The following is an 18,263-nucleotide window of genomic DNA, read 5'->3' on the forward strand; positions in this document are numbered from 1 at the left end:
TCCCAGAAACATCCTGATTTGGGGCTACTGTCAGGCCATAACTGAAGAGAGCACAGATTAGGAAAAGGGTTTAGTGGAAGGGTACCTTCCCATCCAGTTGCTTTTGAAGCTCATATTTGATATTTGATACCTTCAAGGCTGTTTTATAAGTAGACACTTGCTACTTTCTGTTCCAGGAGACTAGTTTTGTCTTCTGTTCTCATGGGTTCCCACACTGTACAGAGGCTCTACAGGCCCCGCAGGAAACACCCAGACGTGCCGACAGGTCTTTACAATGTTGGAGGAAAACAGCTGTACTCGACATCTCCATGTGGGATGCCCATGAACTATTGGCCCCGAGCAGTTCATAGTTTCAAAGTGAGGTTGTGCTGCATGCCTGTCTGCGACATCATGTCTTTGGGATGCTTGGTTTTCAGTGGTTGCCTGATAAGCATCGAGTTCCTTGTAAAAATCAGTGGAATAAGAAACAGAGGGGACATGGGGGAGTTTCCTGTACTTTGATTGGCACAGTGGTGATATGGGTATGTGTGAGTATATTAAGGTTCCTTGGGTTATAAAAGAAAGAAAAATTGGAGTAGTAGTATTATTGATTGTTCAGTGCCCAGGAAGTAATTGTGGTCAGTGAAGAACAGAATAAAAACACTACTTGGGAACTTTTATATGTACTAATTTTCAAGCAGCTCCTAAATTGTTAAGACACTGATACTTAATTCGTTGACTTAACAAATAGAACCAATAGTATTCTTTTATCCCAGAGCTGTCATGCAATTACTGACATAGTAAAGATACTATGTACAAAGAACATTTGGGAATCTGCTTTAGTCTATCAGAAAATACTCCAAATATTGTATTTACTTTTAAGTGCATCCATCCTGGGATTGGAGATGGGATGGCAAGAGAAACACTTTGCTTGAAGACTTTCTAAAGTAAATAGCTGTGGTGGCTGTGTTAACGATAAACTTGACACACGTTAGAATTGCCAGGAAGAGAGGGCGGCTCAGTGAGGGATTGTTGGGTTGTGCCTGTGAGCATGTGGGTGGAATCTGGATTCTGTTAGTTGTGGAGGAAGACACACCCACTGTGAGTGTTACCTCCTCGGGCAGGGGCATCCCACGCTGTCTAGAGGAAGCCAGCTGAGCATCAGCTGCAGTCCTCTTCATCAGCCAAGAACATAATAACTGCTATAACTTGGTGGATATTTCTCAGAATCTTAGATTAGATACTTTATCAAACTTGGTTAATACATACTTCACTTGGTTTGTTGATTTTAAAATTTTGCTGTTTTAGAGTTGACTTCCCTGTCAGTGTGTATACATAGTCATATGTAACAAATATTCGTACTTAACTTTAAATAAACATCTTGTAGGAAGAAAAGACTCAACTCAAACCTTTGTTACTAGTTGTAGATTGTACCAACAGTGGCCCAACTCTGCCCTCTTGTGGCAAAATGTGATAATTAATTAACCTTTTTCTGCAATGTGTGAGGAAGAATGTAGAATGGGATCATTTTTAGGAGCTTGTAGTTGATGAGGAGATGCGAGGCATCCATAAATATGTGAATAAATAAAAGAAAATGAACGTAGTTAGTGTCATGAGAGCCACAGTTAAAATCCCGTGTTGTCCTGATGATTTAAGGGCAGGTCACATGGCAGCAGCAGCAGTGGCATCAGACATTATTGATTGTTTATGACCCAGGAAGTGCTCTTTGCATTTTTCACTGGAAGAATTTACCTCTTGTGGGTCTTTAAGCACTGGTAGGATTTGGTCCTAGAGGGTTGAGAGATGGAAGAATGGAGGGAAGGGACAATGCTGGACAGACTTAACTGCTTGCAAGAGCGAGGGTGTAAGCATCTGCACAGAAAGGAGCAGGCCTTACAAATTGCTGCGGGGTGGAGTGGCAATGGCATCAATTCCCACGCCGAAAACCTGACCTTAATTCTGTTGTCAGGCAGTGAGAATCGGAGATCAAGCTTTTTGACGGGCAGTAATTAGATCAGAGCTGGACTTTCAGAATATTGCTTAAGCAGCGTGAAAGATGGGAGTGTCAAATAGAGGGACTGGGTAGGAGTATACAGCAGTAGTCCAGCTGGGCTATAATACAGCTCTGAAGGGGAAAGCGAGATGAATCTGAACGTAGGATGTCAGTGACGACAGCTTTATTGCTCTTGGAAAGCCACATTAATGTTTAGTGAGCTTGAGTGGGGATCTGATAGCCCCACAGGCTTGAGTTACCTCAGCTCTACAGAACTTTCACCCATGGTCACGTGCTGTCTTCCCGTCATCTCTAAGAAAATCGCTGTCTTAAGGGCACCATGTAGCACACATTATTTAGCCTCCTGTGTGGGATGTTTCCCCAGGGATCTGGAACCTTGGCAGCTACTCTAATCTGTAAAAACAGGCAGGACATTTGATCCCTGTTGAAAGGCCAAGGAGTGATCCAGTTACAATTCTCTTCTCTTCCCTGAGATGGTAGCTGGAAAACGGAGTAATATGTTTCTCCTTTCCCAGTATGAATAGCAGCAGGGCTTTCACTGGCCAGGAACATGTGACAGGATTTGGATCCCACGGGTGGCAGGGAACTGACCGTGTGTGGTGGCGGTTTTAAAAGGGGCGTAGTTTTATGAGACAATTGGAGTTCAGTGTGCCTTCCCAAACAGTCACGTTCCAGGGTTAATTTACAGATGCTTCTTAGTATACTGAACACCTAGAGTAGTGACACACAAAGCTAGACCTGCTGTTCTCCAGAACCTTCTTGATGGCGTCAACCAGGCCCCAAGGATGCGGTAGGCACTGCTGGATTGCAAACAGGAAACCTAAGTCTCCGTGAAGCTTGTAATGAACGCTGTCTTCCTCCCAGCTCCTGTGGTCTGCCTTACCAGGCCTCAGAGTGGAGCCACAATGGCGTGGGTAGAAGTAACTCCATGCATTGTGTCTTTCTCAGGAACCATCACATTCTCTGCCCCAATGGTGCTTTCAGGGACTGCTCCTGGAGAAGTTGCCTTGGGTTATAATGCATTCAAAAGATAACTAGCTAGGACAAGAAAGGATACATCTAGAGCATCTAGGATTTGGGAGGATTTTCACGGCTTTTTACCTCTGAATGTCAGAGAATGTTTTCCTGCTCATGGGCAAAGAGGTGTGACTGAATACCATATATAATAAAGTGAGTTTTGAGTTTGTGGATCACTAATTAACATGCTTGAGTTATCTCCGACTTCACTGGAACCATAATTCAAAGCTGATTTGGCATTAGTACACGGCGGTGTCATATTTCAAGCCCTATCAGATCTGAGTTATGTACTTTATCACTTTTTAACTGTTTAAACGATGCCCCTGTTAATAGGTTCTATGCTATTACATCAACAGGCAGATGGCTGGGATGGTTCACGTCTAGTTGAGTTTTCATGGCTAACTGGGCACACATGTACTACATTTCCCCCTCTACTTGGAAGTAAAGTGTTTTACTAAACATGAGAAGTTTTTTTTTCAATACAAGGCATCCCATTTTCATCTGCTTAAGCAGTTTTAAAAACATGCATCATTTTTCAACGTTATATCTTAACATGTTAACTGTTCCTGCTTTTAAAGAACAGATTTCTTTCAGTGGCTTAAATGAGAATTCACAGAAATCATAGCCTTTTAATTAAAAGCAATATGTTTCCATGCCATATACTCTGAATAATTTCCAGTGACCCAAAGAAGAACACATTTCTGGGCTGGAAGTGTGCTTGTGGGACCCGACCCTTCAGAAGTCTGGTAGAAATGCCTTAACGGAGAATCTGAAACAGGAAAAAAATAAATAAAAAGACTGTCAGGACAGTTTTCAGCTTAAATAGTGTGGGCAGTAAAATCGTGGGATGCCAGGGTTGGTTGCTGCACCTCCAAACGCTAGCATGTACATCCGACTTTCACTTTGAAGTTGTAAAGACAGCCCAGGAAGGTTGGATATTTTGAACCTGAAACTAGCACAAGTCATTATGTTTCAAAACAAGTACTAGGGGTCTGAGTAGCAAACTAAACAAAAGTCTCAAATGTTTTCAACTGGAAGGACCCTTGACAATCTTTGTTGTCCAGTCATTACAGAGGCAGCTGTTGGGAAACAGAAACCAAAGACTCATTGGGCAGAAAAAAAAAAGACTTAGGGCACCGGAAGGAAGACAATTTGTATTTTTAATCACGGCCCGGCTCTTCGCTAGCTAGTCACCAGGCACACCAGCTAATCTCTCCCTGTTTCTGTTTCCTCAGTTATTCTGACGGTGACCGTATGGACTTTAACCAACTCACAAAGCTTTCGTGAGGACCCTAATGACTGCATTCGTGTGTATAGATGGCTCTCTTTTCATGATTTGCATCCTTTTAATTATCCATTTTTGCAGTTAAAAAACATTAAGGCATCACACAAATCAAAGTGTGTGTGTGTGTGTGTGTGTGCACGTGCGCGCACAAGCTCGTGCGTGTAGCTATGCGTGTGCCTGTGCGTATGAGTGTAGAGGCCAGAGGTCTTGTTGTTGTTTTGGAATTGATTTTTTTTAATTTTTAAATTTAAATTAGAAACAAGGTTGCTTCACATGTCTATCCCAGGTCCCTCCCTTCCTTCCCCTCATCCCCCCACCCTCTCAACAACCCCATCATCCCCCCTCCCCCAATCCCCACTCCTTTCCCCAGGGAGGGTGAGACCCTCCATGGGAGTGTCCATAGTCTGTCATTTATTTCATCCAAGGCAGGGCGTAGGCCCTCCCCCAAGAGTTCAGGATGAGAGTGCATCTCTCATTGTGGGATGGGCACCCAAAGTCCATTTGTATGCCAGGGATAAATACTGATCTACTACCCAAGGCCCATAGATTGCCTAGGCCTCCTCACTGACACCCACATTCAGGGGGTCTTGATCAGTCCCATGCTGGATTCCCAGCCATCAGTCTGAGGTTCAAGGGCTACCCCTTGTTCATGTTTCTGTGGGTTAAACAAGCCTGTCTTGACCCCTATGCTCATCAGTCCTCTCTCTATGTCACTGGGTTCCTTGAGTTCAACTCAGTGTTTAGCTGTGGGTGTCTGCCTCTGCGTCTATCAGCCATTGAATGAAGGTTCTGTTTCCCAGGCTCTCTGGCAGTGGGATTGTAGGCTGGCACTCCCCGGCTCCATGTCTAAAATCCATATATGAGTGAGTACATACCATGTTTGTCTTTTTGTGATTGGGTTACCTCACTCAGGATGGCTTCTTCTGGTGCCTTCCATTTGCCTGCAAATTAGTTGGCTCTCTGCCTTACCTTTGCAAGACAGGGTCCACCACTAACTCCGCAGTTTACCAATCTGTCTAGACCAGCCTGTAAGCAGGCTGTGGGGATCTACCTGTCTTAGTCACTCAGTGCTGGGGTCCCAGGGTGGACAGCCACATTCAGCTTTTATGTGAGTGCCACGGATCCCAAAGGGTCGTGACCCAGGTTAAGAACCATTGCCAAACAGCCTGTTCCACTAGTTAGATAGCACTGTCCCCCAGGGAAGGAAACACCGTGGGTAGTGCTGACTGACCGATGGACTGGCTGACTAAATGAATGGTCCTCTTTGCTCTACTTTCCCTTTCTCCCCCAGAGAATTGGGCCAAAAATAAAACTGAACTTGTGGCTTGTGATTGTTTAGGGATTTTAACCAAGTGCAGTGTGCTGGAACCCCTCCAAGTCTGAGCTGTGTGCATGAACACAGTCTATTCTGATAAGGGTCCCAGCTCTGCGTGTGTGCGCAAGGTGTTGGTGGGATTTCTCCTGTGATGGTTGGATTGGCCGCTAGAACCCCCTTGTAAACACATCTCAAAGCCAAAGACACTTCCTTTCTTCCCATCTCTGCTTCCCACCGCCCAGGGTCTCATTCTGCCACCTCCCTGACACATCTCCAATATCCGATGAAGGGTAATCCAGGAAGCCAAGAGGGGAGGCTTCCTGTGCAGGGAGGGGGAGAAATTGCTAAATTCTCCCTTTCTTTCAAGAAAGGAAGGTGGATTTTAGGTTCCTGTCCTCTACATCTGCTGGTTAGTGGGCTCCGATATGACCTGACTATCAGAGCTTAGATGAGAATGGCTTGGCATGCAGGGGAGAGAGGTGGTGACTTGTAACTCAGCTGAGACTGACAAACCATGAGCTAACAAGCAATAAATGGTGGTGACCTGGTGGAGAGAGTGCCTGAGACCCACTGTTGCAGAGGATGGGACATTTGGCATTATACTGTCAAAAGTAGTGTAGTTGAGGATGGAGCAGGGGACAGATGCTGAGGTAGGATTTCTGACCCCATTTTCTTTAGCCACAAATAAGTTAGGTTTTACCCAGAGATACCAGACTTCAAGGTGTGATTACTTGAGGCCAAAAGAGGGTTTCCTCCTAATTCACCCCCTTATCCCCTGAGATAGGTAAACTGAAGTTCATCCTGGAGAAGTGATGAGTCCCAGGTCACTGAACTATGAGTGGCAAGGTTAGGACCCAGGCTATTTAGTTCCGCACCTCGTTCTAAAGAGGTGGGTAGAGCTAGCTTCATCAATCTGACATTCACTTATTGAGCACCTACTGGATACAGTGGTGCAGCCCGTTTCCTCCCCTCCCTCATCCCCCTCCCCTCCCCTCCCCTCTCCTCTCCGTTCCCTTCTTTTTCTCTCTTTCCTCTTCCTGAAAGGTTGATGCAGCCATGATACCCATTTGGTGCCTTAATGGCCGGAAAACCTAACAGCCAGCAAGGGCTTTCTTGGGTTACCCTAGCAAGAGATCTCTGCAAGTCAAACACTATTAACTTTAATGAAGCAGCTTTGATGACCGGGAAGAGACAGCTGACACCGTATTTCCTTAACAATAAACCACTTTGACAGATGAAAACAAACAGGCTCAAGATAACATATAGCGTTTCAGGGACCAGGCAGAACAGCACCAATAATGAGCAAAGACGGATGTGAGCACGCTTCACTCGAAAGCAGTGTTTCTCCATCTGTCCTGGAAACTTGTAAATGGTGGGGCTGTCCCAGACCTGCTGCCGGGAGGGATTTCTAAAGAATTCCAGTTTCATGAAGGGGCTCCTGGGAGACTCTAATGTAGCCATTGGATCTGAGTGTTGCCCGTGTCCTTTCCCAGTTTTGGATCTCTGGCTGCATTTCCTGCCAGAGTGTGACCCTGCCTGCTGCTGCTCCGTTGTGGACTGAACTTCTCAACTCCCAGAACCATCCAGGGGCTTGTGATTGCTGGGCAATGGAGTTGCTGGGGTTTAGCTCTGTCTTTACAATTCCTAATCTGTAACTCGGCCTAACCCAGACATGAAAACAGCAGAGCCAGTCAGGGCTAGGCTAGGTTTAGTGCTAACGTCCCTTGGAGGCTGCAGAGTAGAGACAGTGTGTGGATTCGCCTTACTTGGGCACCATCAATTAAATGCATACTTCAGCTACACAATGATGACTGACAATTAAAAAAAATTATTTCAGTTCTTTATCAAGCCAGGTCAATTACAAAAGCCCTGTGTTATATGCTTTCCTTGGGGGTTGCTCTTGTGTGTGTGGTGGGAGGCGGGGGAAAGGATTGTACAAACTGTGCTTTTGAACTCTTGAAGAAGTTTGTACATGCATTTTGCTTCTGAACTCCACAGCCTTCTTACAGAGCTAGTTTTTCTATGGTGCTACTGGTTAGTTAACCTGGGATCACATGTGTATTAGACATCAATCGTGACTGAATGGATTTCAAGGCCCTGAAGGTGGGGGGGGGGGGGCAGACACAGAGACAGGGAGTGGGGGGGTAATGGGTAGTGACTACAGAGCAGGATCCCACCCTAAATTGCTTGCAGAAATGCATTAGTAATTCCAGGGTCCTTGTTCAATCAAAATGCCATGGTTTTGACTCAGAGGGGTCTTTTTTTTTTTTTAGCAAGATGCTTAGTAAGTTATCCACTCTCCTGCTTTCATAGGTGTAAACTTATTTATATTACGTAGGCACTTGTGCAAACATTTCTTTCGAATGTTATCCTTTAGAAATGTATTGACTGCGTATGCATGTGTGCAGGCACCCGAGTGCCACGGTGTACATGTGCATCTCAGAGAACATCCAAGAGTCAGTCCTTGCCTTCCACTGTGAGTTCTCAGGCTCGGACTCAGGTCACCGTGGCTGTGCGGCCAGCACCTTTACCCAGGGAGCTCTCTCACTGCCTCTTATTTTATCCTTAAAAGACACACTAGGCTAGGATCGTGGGTGCTTTTGTTACCGTGTGACAAGTCAGGTAACGAGGCATTGAAACATTCACTCACATTTCCTTCCCCAAGGTCACACGGCTAGTTAACTGTCATCCCAGAGTCCTGCTGTACCCCGCTGCTCTGGGTTTTGTTGTGAGCAGTGATCCCAGAGAAATAGCAGGACGAAGAGAGCCCTTGAGTTGACCAGCCCCATGGACAACAAGAAGACAGTAGCAGTACTTACTCTGCATCCCAGCTCTGTCCTGGTGTCTATCCACGTGATCTCCTGCCGCCGCGACAGCCATATTGTCAGGCTCAAGGAGTTCTAATCTGCATGCCGTCACTGACACATGTTTAGAAAGAGCTGTTTAACATCTCTGGGCCTCAGTTTCCTTATCAGTAAAAAGTGGCAGTCATAATTCCTTCGAAAGCAGGTTGTGAAGATGAACAAGATAATGCAGGGAGAAGGTCTGTTCTTTAGAGGGGACTCCAGCAAAATGACTATTTTATTATGATGAGGTAAGCTATTGCTATCTTTGCTTTACAGACAAGAAAACAGAGCTCAGAAATTGGCCAGAACCACATACTAAATGGATAAACTGGATTCACTCACATACCCCAGTCATCACTATTTTCAATCCCTGGAACCTCGTTCTTAGCCAGGAGCAGTGAGCTCCTCCCCATCTGGGTCATGGATAGACACTGACTAAAAAGTCCAGGCAGTCCAAACCCCCAATTGAGATAAAGAGATGTCGAAAACACACGGAGCATCAGAAACTGCATTGTGAATTTTGACATTGGATCTTTCCCAGGGATAGTCATTGGCAAGATGTCTGTCCCAATGCTGGGCAGTGGCAGGAAGCCACCACACCCAGTAAGCCAGGCCATCCCAAGACTGAAGAGCAGGCAGGCAGCTACAGTGTGCTGCGCAGCATTTAATCAATCCCACGAGAGCGCCAGCATCTGAGGATGAAGCTGGCTTTGCATTGGTTGGTTTTGCCCTGCTGCAGCCTGAGAGGCAGATGGTTCTGAACTCACACAAAGTAGGCTGGGCTAAGCTAGGGGGCTAGGCAGGTCGTGTGTGTTAATTGCATCTTTGGCTGGTGTTTTCGCCTGTGACAGATTTATCGGGCTGTAACCTCACAGCGAGCTGAGGGACTTCTATAACTAAACTCAGAGCTCTTAAACGGGTCACCCCACGATTTCATCCCAGCCTCTTAGTGACTCTTGGAGGCAGTTTAACCCTCCTAGTCTCACCTTTGAGCAGGTTGGGAACTCGGGGCCTCGTGGAGCTTTAGCTGAGGCTGTGTGAAAGCTCTTGTTGCACTCTGCCTGGAACTCTCAACTCCCACGCATGAAATGAAGGTAGACATTCCCATTGGCCTTTCCCACACCTTTGGCTGACATCAGATCTCTGTCTGATGTGACTTGTAATTAGCTGCAGCCTTGTATGCAGGTCACCGGATGGGGGACAGGGGCGGGTGACGACTCAGGGGCACTCTCTCAAGAACACACTCTCTTATTGCAATATGAGAAAGTCTTTAGAGACCTGGCAGCCCAGGACCAGCTCCCAGGGACCCATTTGGATTTCCACACTATCGTAGTTGTCCTCAAGATGCTTTCGCCCTGGCTGCCCCGGACTGACAACAGACATTACACCGAGCATTATGAGTGTGGGTGGAGAAGGAGGGATGCGTTAGATCCAGAGCTGCTGCTCCGGGTTTCCTGTGTTTTCTCATCTTCCATCTGTACATGCAGGTGACGTCACAGAACAGCCAACAGCAGAGCTGTAAGAGAAAACATTCACTGACTGAGAGCAGAGCATGCCCTGTGCAGAAGGGAAGTCCTCCTGGGGTTGTTTTTGAGGCAGGAGGATGCTGGGAGTGCTTGATATCTCTGAGCGCCACTCTGCGCCATGGAGCAGCCCCTTTGTGGTGTGCCTTTTATCAACAGTGACGTGCGCCTGGCTTTCACATTTCATATCCTTCGAAGGCCTTGGCTAATTCGCTTTATATGGATTTTGGTGCAGGGGACAATCACGGGCTTTCTACTCTTCTGTCACGGTAATTACTGTTTGCTACTCCAAGTGTCCTGGAAGCTGGGCTGAGTTAGCAGTTATGAATTGCAAAGCATCTCAAAGCACTGCCCTCTAGTGGTGCACTGGAAAACATACACATTACAGGGTTGGGCTGAGAGGTGTTTAAGTGCAAACCGATTTAAACAGAATGGGTAAATGACTAGGATGAAGGCTGAGGAGTTAGGTAGTGCTTGCTATGCAAGCATGAGGACCTGAGTTCAAATCTCTAGAACCCACATAAAAAACCAGGTGTGGTCATATGTACCTGTAACCCCAGCACTGTGGGGGCAGAGACAGGAGGGTCACTAGATCTTGATGGATGGTAGTCTAGCTCCAGGTTTGGTGAGTATGCCACACATATCCCCCCCCCCCCCCACACACTAAAATTTATTTTAGAGAGAGCAGGATGACTTGGGAAAACAGAGCTCCTAATCCTTATAGCAGAGTGTCCCCCTTTTAAATAATATCTTGTATTTGTTCTTTGACAATTTCGTATGTGTATACAATGTACCCTGAACACACCCACTCCAACCCCTCCCTCTGAAACTCTTCAGTTCACTCCCTCCCGCTCTCCTATTCCTCCCTCTTCTTTTCGTAACCCACTGAGCCCAGTTACTCTGCTGGAATGTTGGCTTACCTTGTTGGAGTGCCTCATCTCTACCTCTGTCCCGTCTCCCTGGTCACTTGGGCACCATCTAGAGTCCAATTCAGACTGTTCTCATAAAAAGTGAATCAACACAGGTCCCCCAAAAGCAAACTGAATTCTGGGCTTTGCGTTCTTCCTCAGACTGTGCCTTTAGACCCCTCAACTGTCGAGATGTTTGTTCTGCTGGCTCACTGCTAGCTCACAAGTGACCTGAGGCCTGCTACCAAGCCTCTTTGCTGTACAACGCGTCCCACTGGCATTTCTCACTCTGTAGCTAGTATTCTATGTGGGGAAGAAAAACACCCAAGTGATGTGGAGGTGAAATTGCTGTTCATAGCACACGCACCTAAAGATCTGGCTTCCCCATTTCTTCAAAGTGAGGACCAGTCTTAATTTAATACGGTAAGTTGAACTGTGTGCTCTCTCCCGTAAGACTTTAACTTTACCCTTAAGTTGACTCTTGCCTACCCTGTGACCTTGCACCCTAATTTTTCCGTTTACTTCCTGGACTGCATTTGAAGTGTCTATAAATCACCTCTTAGGTCAGCCCTTTCCTTGAGATGAATAATATTTGTATTCTTGTCGTGCAACACGGTTTTTACAATGATGCCAATTTATTATTTTTTGGCAGTCTAGACTTTCACTGTGTTTTGCTTTCATTTTTCTTTTTCAGCTCAGCCTTGTACGCACAGAGAGTCTCTTAGCCTTGGTGATGATGATCCCTTTAAAGAACAAACTTTTCGCTTCCTAAGGCATACTCAAAAAATGGCAAGCGTGAAGGTCTAGGTGGGATGACTCAGTCTGATGTGGTCTCGGAGCAGAACTGGGTCCAGTCAGGGACTGCTACGTGGAGGAACAGCCAAAAGGGAGACAGGAGCCCTTTGAATAGATTGTCACCTGGTTCTTAGGGTGGCCGTGAGCAGGTTTATTGCCCCCACCCCCAATGGAGGGCCCTGCTTTAATTCAGATCACACACTCTAATGATCTCATGGTCTTTGATTCCTTTCCAGGGACTTTCAGGTTGCTTGTGGAAAAGTCAGCGAAGCAGAAACCAGGTCTGATGACCTTGTCCCTGAGGGAGGGAATTCAGCATTGAGAAGGAGGGAGAACAGATAGGACTTTTACTTCAATGTTATCTTCTAAGAACTTAGCTTTTCATAAGAGCCCAGTTCCCGTGGTACCATTCCTCCCCCTTATGGAAAACCACGCAGCTGTTGCTTGTACCCACAGTTTGCTTGTATCTTTATGGTATCACTCTGTGTCTAGTGTTCTCTGTTGGAGGTCTTGGAGTTCATTGACTTATGCCCTTCATCCAGCGCTTGCCCGGGGACTCAGCAGAATTTACACATTAGGGTCTTCAGAATGTTGAGTAACTCATGAAATGTCCACCACATGGCCCATGTTGACTGTGGGTAGGCTCAACAAGTGACAGAGGCAGGCCCCTGAAACCAGGTGACTTCCTTGGGTGACTGAACAAGTCAGATATGCTTTTGAAGCCTTGCAGTTATTTCAAAATAAGAAGTGTAGACTGAGGATTGAGGCCATGCCCACAAAGTCTTTAGCAATAGTGTTCGATGAATGTCAGTTATTCCAGGGGACTGAAGGTCCATTTAGAGGACCAGTGTGGGTCATGCAGACTGAGTCAGAAAAGACTGAGCTGGGTCCCCTACTTCATGCAAAGCTGAGTGGTTCCGGAAACCTCACAGGACTGTCTCAGCTCAAATTCAAGGTTGTTGGGAGGCTTGTATTAGATACAAGGTGTCCTAGATGTGGCACCTGGAACTCAACATGTTAGCTGATTCCCCATGCTCTAGATCTCCTACAGTGTTAGATCTTGACTCCAGGAAGCCTCTCAATCAAGTTTCCGTGGCAAAGGTAAACAAAGAAAAGAAGTCCTCTTAGATGGACACCCTCCCTCCAAGTGCACGCCAAACATGTAAGGCTTCCCTTCAAGACTGAGGAAATGGCTAAGTTATTAGTTATTTTTTTCTGATTGCTGTGATAAAATACACTGACAAAAGGAACTTAAGGCAGAGAAGGCTTATTTTGATTCACACTTCATGGTAAATGGTTGAGAAGTCGTAGGGGAGTGTGAGGTAGCTGGTCTCATTTGCATTCAGTCAGCAAGCAAAGAATGATTGACATTAGAACTCAGCTCACTCTCTACAGTTGCAGTCCAGGATCCTAGCCCAGGGAATGGTGCCACCCATGGTGGTTCCAGCTTCAATTAACCTAATTAAGATTACCCTTTGCAGGCACGCCCAGAGGCTTGTCTCCCTGTGATTCTAGATCTCATCAAGTTGATCACTAAGATTAATCCTTACAGTAGGTAGAGTACTTGCAGTGTAAGCTTTGGGACCTGAGTTCAAATCCCCAGAACCCACATAAAGCCAGGTGCAATAATGTGCGTTTGTATCCCCAGTGTTCTATGTGAGAGGGAAGTGGAGACAGGGGACTGTTGGGAAGCTCAGGGACCATCAGGAGACTGTCTCAAACAGGTGGGCATAAGGAGAGAAGTGACACCTGAATTGTCCTACGACATCCACAAAGTCCCATGTCATACAGGGTCCACCCAAGTATTGCGACACTCGGGCACCAGCTCACATTCTTTACCTTTCTCTCTCCTCTCCTCTCCCCTCCTCTCCTGTCCTCCCCTTCCTCCTCCCCTTCCCCCTCCCCTCATCTCTCTTCTCTCCTCCTGCTTCCCCCAACAAAATTTAAAACAAAACCTCAAACAAAAAATGTGCATTTCCTTTCAGAAATCAAAACTCCAGAAGCCTTTGGTTCAACAGTGTAAATATGCTGTGTTTCAAAGTTTTAAAAAATGCACTCATTGTTGCAAAATAATAAATGGAAAGTTCTCCTAATCTGTTCCAGTAGAATAAAATACCCGGATTGGGAAGTGGTGCATATTGCTGGTGCAGTTCTTTTGGGACACCAAGTGCTTTGGATGTCAGCAATGCTGTAGACTTTCCCGCTGTCTTTGCCTCACAGCCTATGCCCATTAGACTGCTGGGAAGACCTCTCCTCAATCTCTCTCTCTCTCTCTCTCTCTCACCCCCTCTCTCTCTCTCTCTCTCTCACCCCCTCTCTCTCTCCTCTCTCTCTCACCCCCTCTCTCTCCTCTCTCTCTCTCTCCTCTCTCTCACCCCCTCTCTCTCCTCTCTCTCTCTCTCCTCTCTCTCACCCCCTCTCTCCTCTCTCTCTCACCCCCTCTCTCTTTTCTCTCCCTCTCCCTCTCCCTCTCTCTCTCTCTCTCCCCTCTCTCCTTTCTCTCCCCCTCTCTCCTCTCTCTTCTCTCTTTCTCTCTCCTCTCTCCCCCTCTCTCCTCTCTCTCTCTCTCTCTCTCTCTCTCTCTCTCTCTCTCTCTCTCTCTCTCTCTCTCTCTCTCTCTCTCTCCTCTTTCTCTTTCTCTCAGCTTGAATTCCCTAGAGGATTATGTTTCTTTTGTAAATGAAGAAGGAGGAAGCTTCTGACTGTTGCTTTCTGATGGGTGGTGAGGCAGGAAAAGGAGCCCAGTGTCCTAGCAGCCCTGTGGGGGCTCATTGAGCCCCGGCAAGTCTCTGAGGAGCAGTGACACCCTTCCCGGTGTGAGCGGCCTGCTAGCTGCTTATACATGCAAGCTTGATTTATAATCACAGTCGGACAGCATCTGAGTCTAATTACCTGGGTATATGAAAGTTCAGGAGATCTCAACCAAGTTAGCCATTCAGGGATGCATTTTACCAGAAGCAGATGGGAAAAATAAAACACTTTAGTTTATGAGTATTTTTCTATTCGGGGGAAGGAGAAAGAACAAAAAGAGTTGCCAAATTGATCCTTGTCAAGCGCTAATTAAATATTATTCATGATTAATTTTGATGTTGATGTATTCAGTGTTTTAACAGTGTCATAAATATCTGGAAGAATGAAATAACTCACTTTGTGTAGTGTAATAAATCATACACACTTCTGTCCCCATGTGGTCTCCTGAGCCAGCCGGATTATTGTTTTTAAAAATAATACACTTGTTAGTGACTTTTCTGGAATGTTCTTCGTGGATGTGAGGAAATACTTTCCTAGTCGTACTTTGAAGTTGCCATTTCATCTGCTTAAAACACTTTTATAATTATAAAAAAATCATAAACCTATTGATTGTTGCTGTGTCATTAACGGGTAAAGGTGAGAGAGGATCTACTTTTGGAAATCCGGGTGGGTGTGAGGAGAGGCAGGTGGGCAAGGACATAAACGAACCAGGACCAGCCTTGAATGATTGATTCTTGAAGCATGGTGATAGACCCATGGGAACTTACTGTAAGATCCCCAACTTTGGGGCATTTTTTGTGATTTTCTATAATTCGTATTTGAATAGTATTTTGTGAGAAGGAGCTCAGGGCTATTCCTTGAAAAAAAATATGCTAGCTAGCCCTCATTGTAAGCATGTATTATTAATCATGATAGAATACATAGTGAGTCCAGTTTGGGGTTAATGACTAATGGTGGTGATGAAAATTATGATAGTAGCTCTTATTTAATTGAATGTCACCAGTAGGCACTACCTAAGGCTTATCTTTTACATTCTCATGTTTTCTCTAAGGCCTGTGTGTAGCTCAGGGGTAGGGTACTTGCCTGGCATGACCAAGGCCCTGGGTTCAATACCTAGTACTGGGACAATGAAAGATTGTTTGTTATATAGGCTATAGATAAGTTAAATATTTTGTTCTTAGTTTGAAGATGAGGAAACAGAAATTTAGGAAGATAAAATTATTTGATAAAATCAGCCACTCAATGGCAAAATGAGGTCTCTGATGTTCCAAGGTAAATCCTCTAATTTTCACTTAAAAAGAGACAACATGTACTTACATGGTTGGGCTGGAGTCACACATTTAAGTAATTTGAACAGGAAGGAGACTTAGAGATGTTGTAGTCCAAAGATGCTAAGTAGATGATCTGCCTGCTTTTGCCTATATGCCTATGGAGGCAGACATTACTTGTTAAAATGTGGCATTTAGACTGATCCAAAATTCTATTCAACATAGTGTCTGACATAGCTCACATGGCTAAGAGTTGGCATCTGGCAAAAATCAACCCATTATTTCTCTCTAATTTTCTTCCTATCAAGACAACCACATCCCAGAGAAATCCACAGTTTACTCAGCGTCTCATCGATGGTCTTGAACTAAGTTCTCATGGCTCTTGATATAGGTTCTAGGCTTCTTCTGTCCGATCTTCTTCCATGTGTTCATATACATTGACAGAAGCTTTTTGGAACTATGCAGTATCAATATTGGGTATTTATGAGATGGGTAACAACATTGCCAGCTCTCAGATATTCTAGATCAAACCAGGTCAGTTCTCAGAAGCATCTGTTAGTTTCCTAAAGCAGCAGCAAAGCCCTAGGCTGAATTTAGTCAAACAGCTACATCCACAGGCCCCGCAGCCCCTAGCAACAGAAGTCTACAGTCCCCAGTTTTTTCCCTCAGGGACGCATGTGGAAGGCTCTGTTCTGTCCAGCCTAGAAGGATGACATAAAGCAGGCAGACAAAGCTGCCCCTCACCAGCCTCACTGTCCCCCACTTGGTGGACTTGGAAACCACTCAGCTGACCCCCGGCATTCCTTCTCCCAAAGGACATCTAGATTCAGACTTCTCACAGGATCTTAGGTCCCTGTCTCCTTTTCGGGAGATGTTTGGGTTCTTACATGACTATGACCCACATTATTTACCTTGGTGTCAGAAATCCTACCTACAGAATGTGTGCTTTCTCTGAATCTTAAGTTCTTTGGAGACTTTGTGGATGGGTTTCTGTCTTCCCCAAGAGACCAAGAAACAAGGCAGGAATTTCTAGTGGAATTTGTGTCTTTAAAAAAAATATCTGTGAATTAAGCAGATAATAGAAAGCTATGTAATTTGTGTGACAAGTGACAGCTAGTGTGAAAATAACTCACCCATGTCCTGTTACGAATCTGCATCATTATGCTGGGTACAGTCGTGTGTCACCAATAGACCATTAAGATGGAGTTGCCAGTATTTTCGTAGGTAAAGGGGTAATTATTTTTGCTGTTTGTTTCTAATGTCTTAATTGTCAGTGAAGAACATTAGGGCAAAGGATTATTTCACACAAAGACACAGATCAAATGCGTGGGAGGCAGAGTGGCCTAGACCAGGGGCTGATAAAAAACTGTTAATGTGAAGAAACTGCTAGTGTGAGTGAGCTTCAGGTTGGGAGCTGCATAAGCTTCCTTTGATTGGCACTTCAAATAGAATACTTGCATGGGGAGAGTGGATGGAGACAAGGGAGCAGCAGTGGACAGTTTGCCTTTGGAGGAACTCAATTCCCTGAGATGCTGTGCGTGTACCAGTGACTTCAAGTGATTTACATCTTGTTTTGGTTTCTTTTCTAAGCTATGTAGCAGTGGGAAGATGGCAGAGTACCTGCCACACAAGCATGAGTACCCAAGTTAAGGTCTGTGTGGATCCCTGAACTGACCTGCCATCCAGTCTAACCAAGTGGTGGGCTCTTGTTTGGGTAAAAGATCCATTTCAAAAATCAAAGTGGAGAGCAATGGAAGGACTCACCTAGTGTCACTTACGGAATCTGTACATGTATTTGCATGAATGTATGCACATGCACACACACCACACACACACAAACACACACCACACATACCACACACATACACATACCACATACACTACACACACACCATATACAGTCCACATACACACCCCACATACACACACACCACACATACAATACACACACCATACACACCACACACATATACCACACATACCACACACATATATCACACATACCACACACACATACCACACACTACACACACCATACACCATGTACACACACACACATACCACACACTACACACACCATACACCATGCAGACACACGCACACACACACACACACATACCACACGCGCACACACACACACACATACCACACGCACACACACTCACTCGCATGCATACATGCACATCAGTTAAACATTCCTATTAAGGTTGCTAAGGAAAGGCTATGATGGCATACTAAATCCATTACTAAATCCATTTAGCTTCAATTGTGATTAAACTAGATATTTGTGCTTATGAACAGTAAGTTAAGAAAAAAAGAGATAAGGAAATAAAGGTAGCAGTGAAACAGGGCAAAAGGAGACAGTGCTACACATATGAACGATGTTCAGAGGACATGGGCTGAAGGTTCCCCCAAGGCCTCCTGGAGATGGCTGGAGATGGCCCATGTCTATACAAAGCGTGGACTGTAAGTCATCACAGCAATGGGAGAACTTCAGTGAGTTTAGAGATAAGCTCCATCCACTTATGGGCAGAACCTGCCATCCACTTCCTCTCTCTCTTT

General features: G+C 45.4%; 1 protein-coding gene across 5 annotated transcripts in view; it reads left to right on the plus strand.

Annotated features, from left to right (window-relative positions):
- The window catches only part of LOC101841231, a 157,835-nt gene that overhangs the window by 4,457 nt on the left and 135,115 nt on the right, over positions 1-18,263 (plus strand). The gene's annotated exons all lie outside the window — the stretch shown is intronic.

Source organism: Mesocricetus auratus, unplaced genomic scaffold, assembly GCF_017639785.1.
Source record: "Mesocricetus auratus isolate SY011 unplaced genomic scaffold, BCM_Maur_2.0 Super-Scaffold_100004, whole genome shotgun sequence".
In the NCBI taxonomy this organism is placed as follows: Eukaryota; Metazoa; Chordata; class Mammalia; order Rodentia; family Cricetidae; genus Mesocricetus; species Mesocricetus auratus.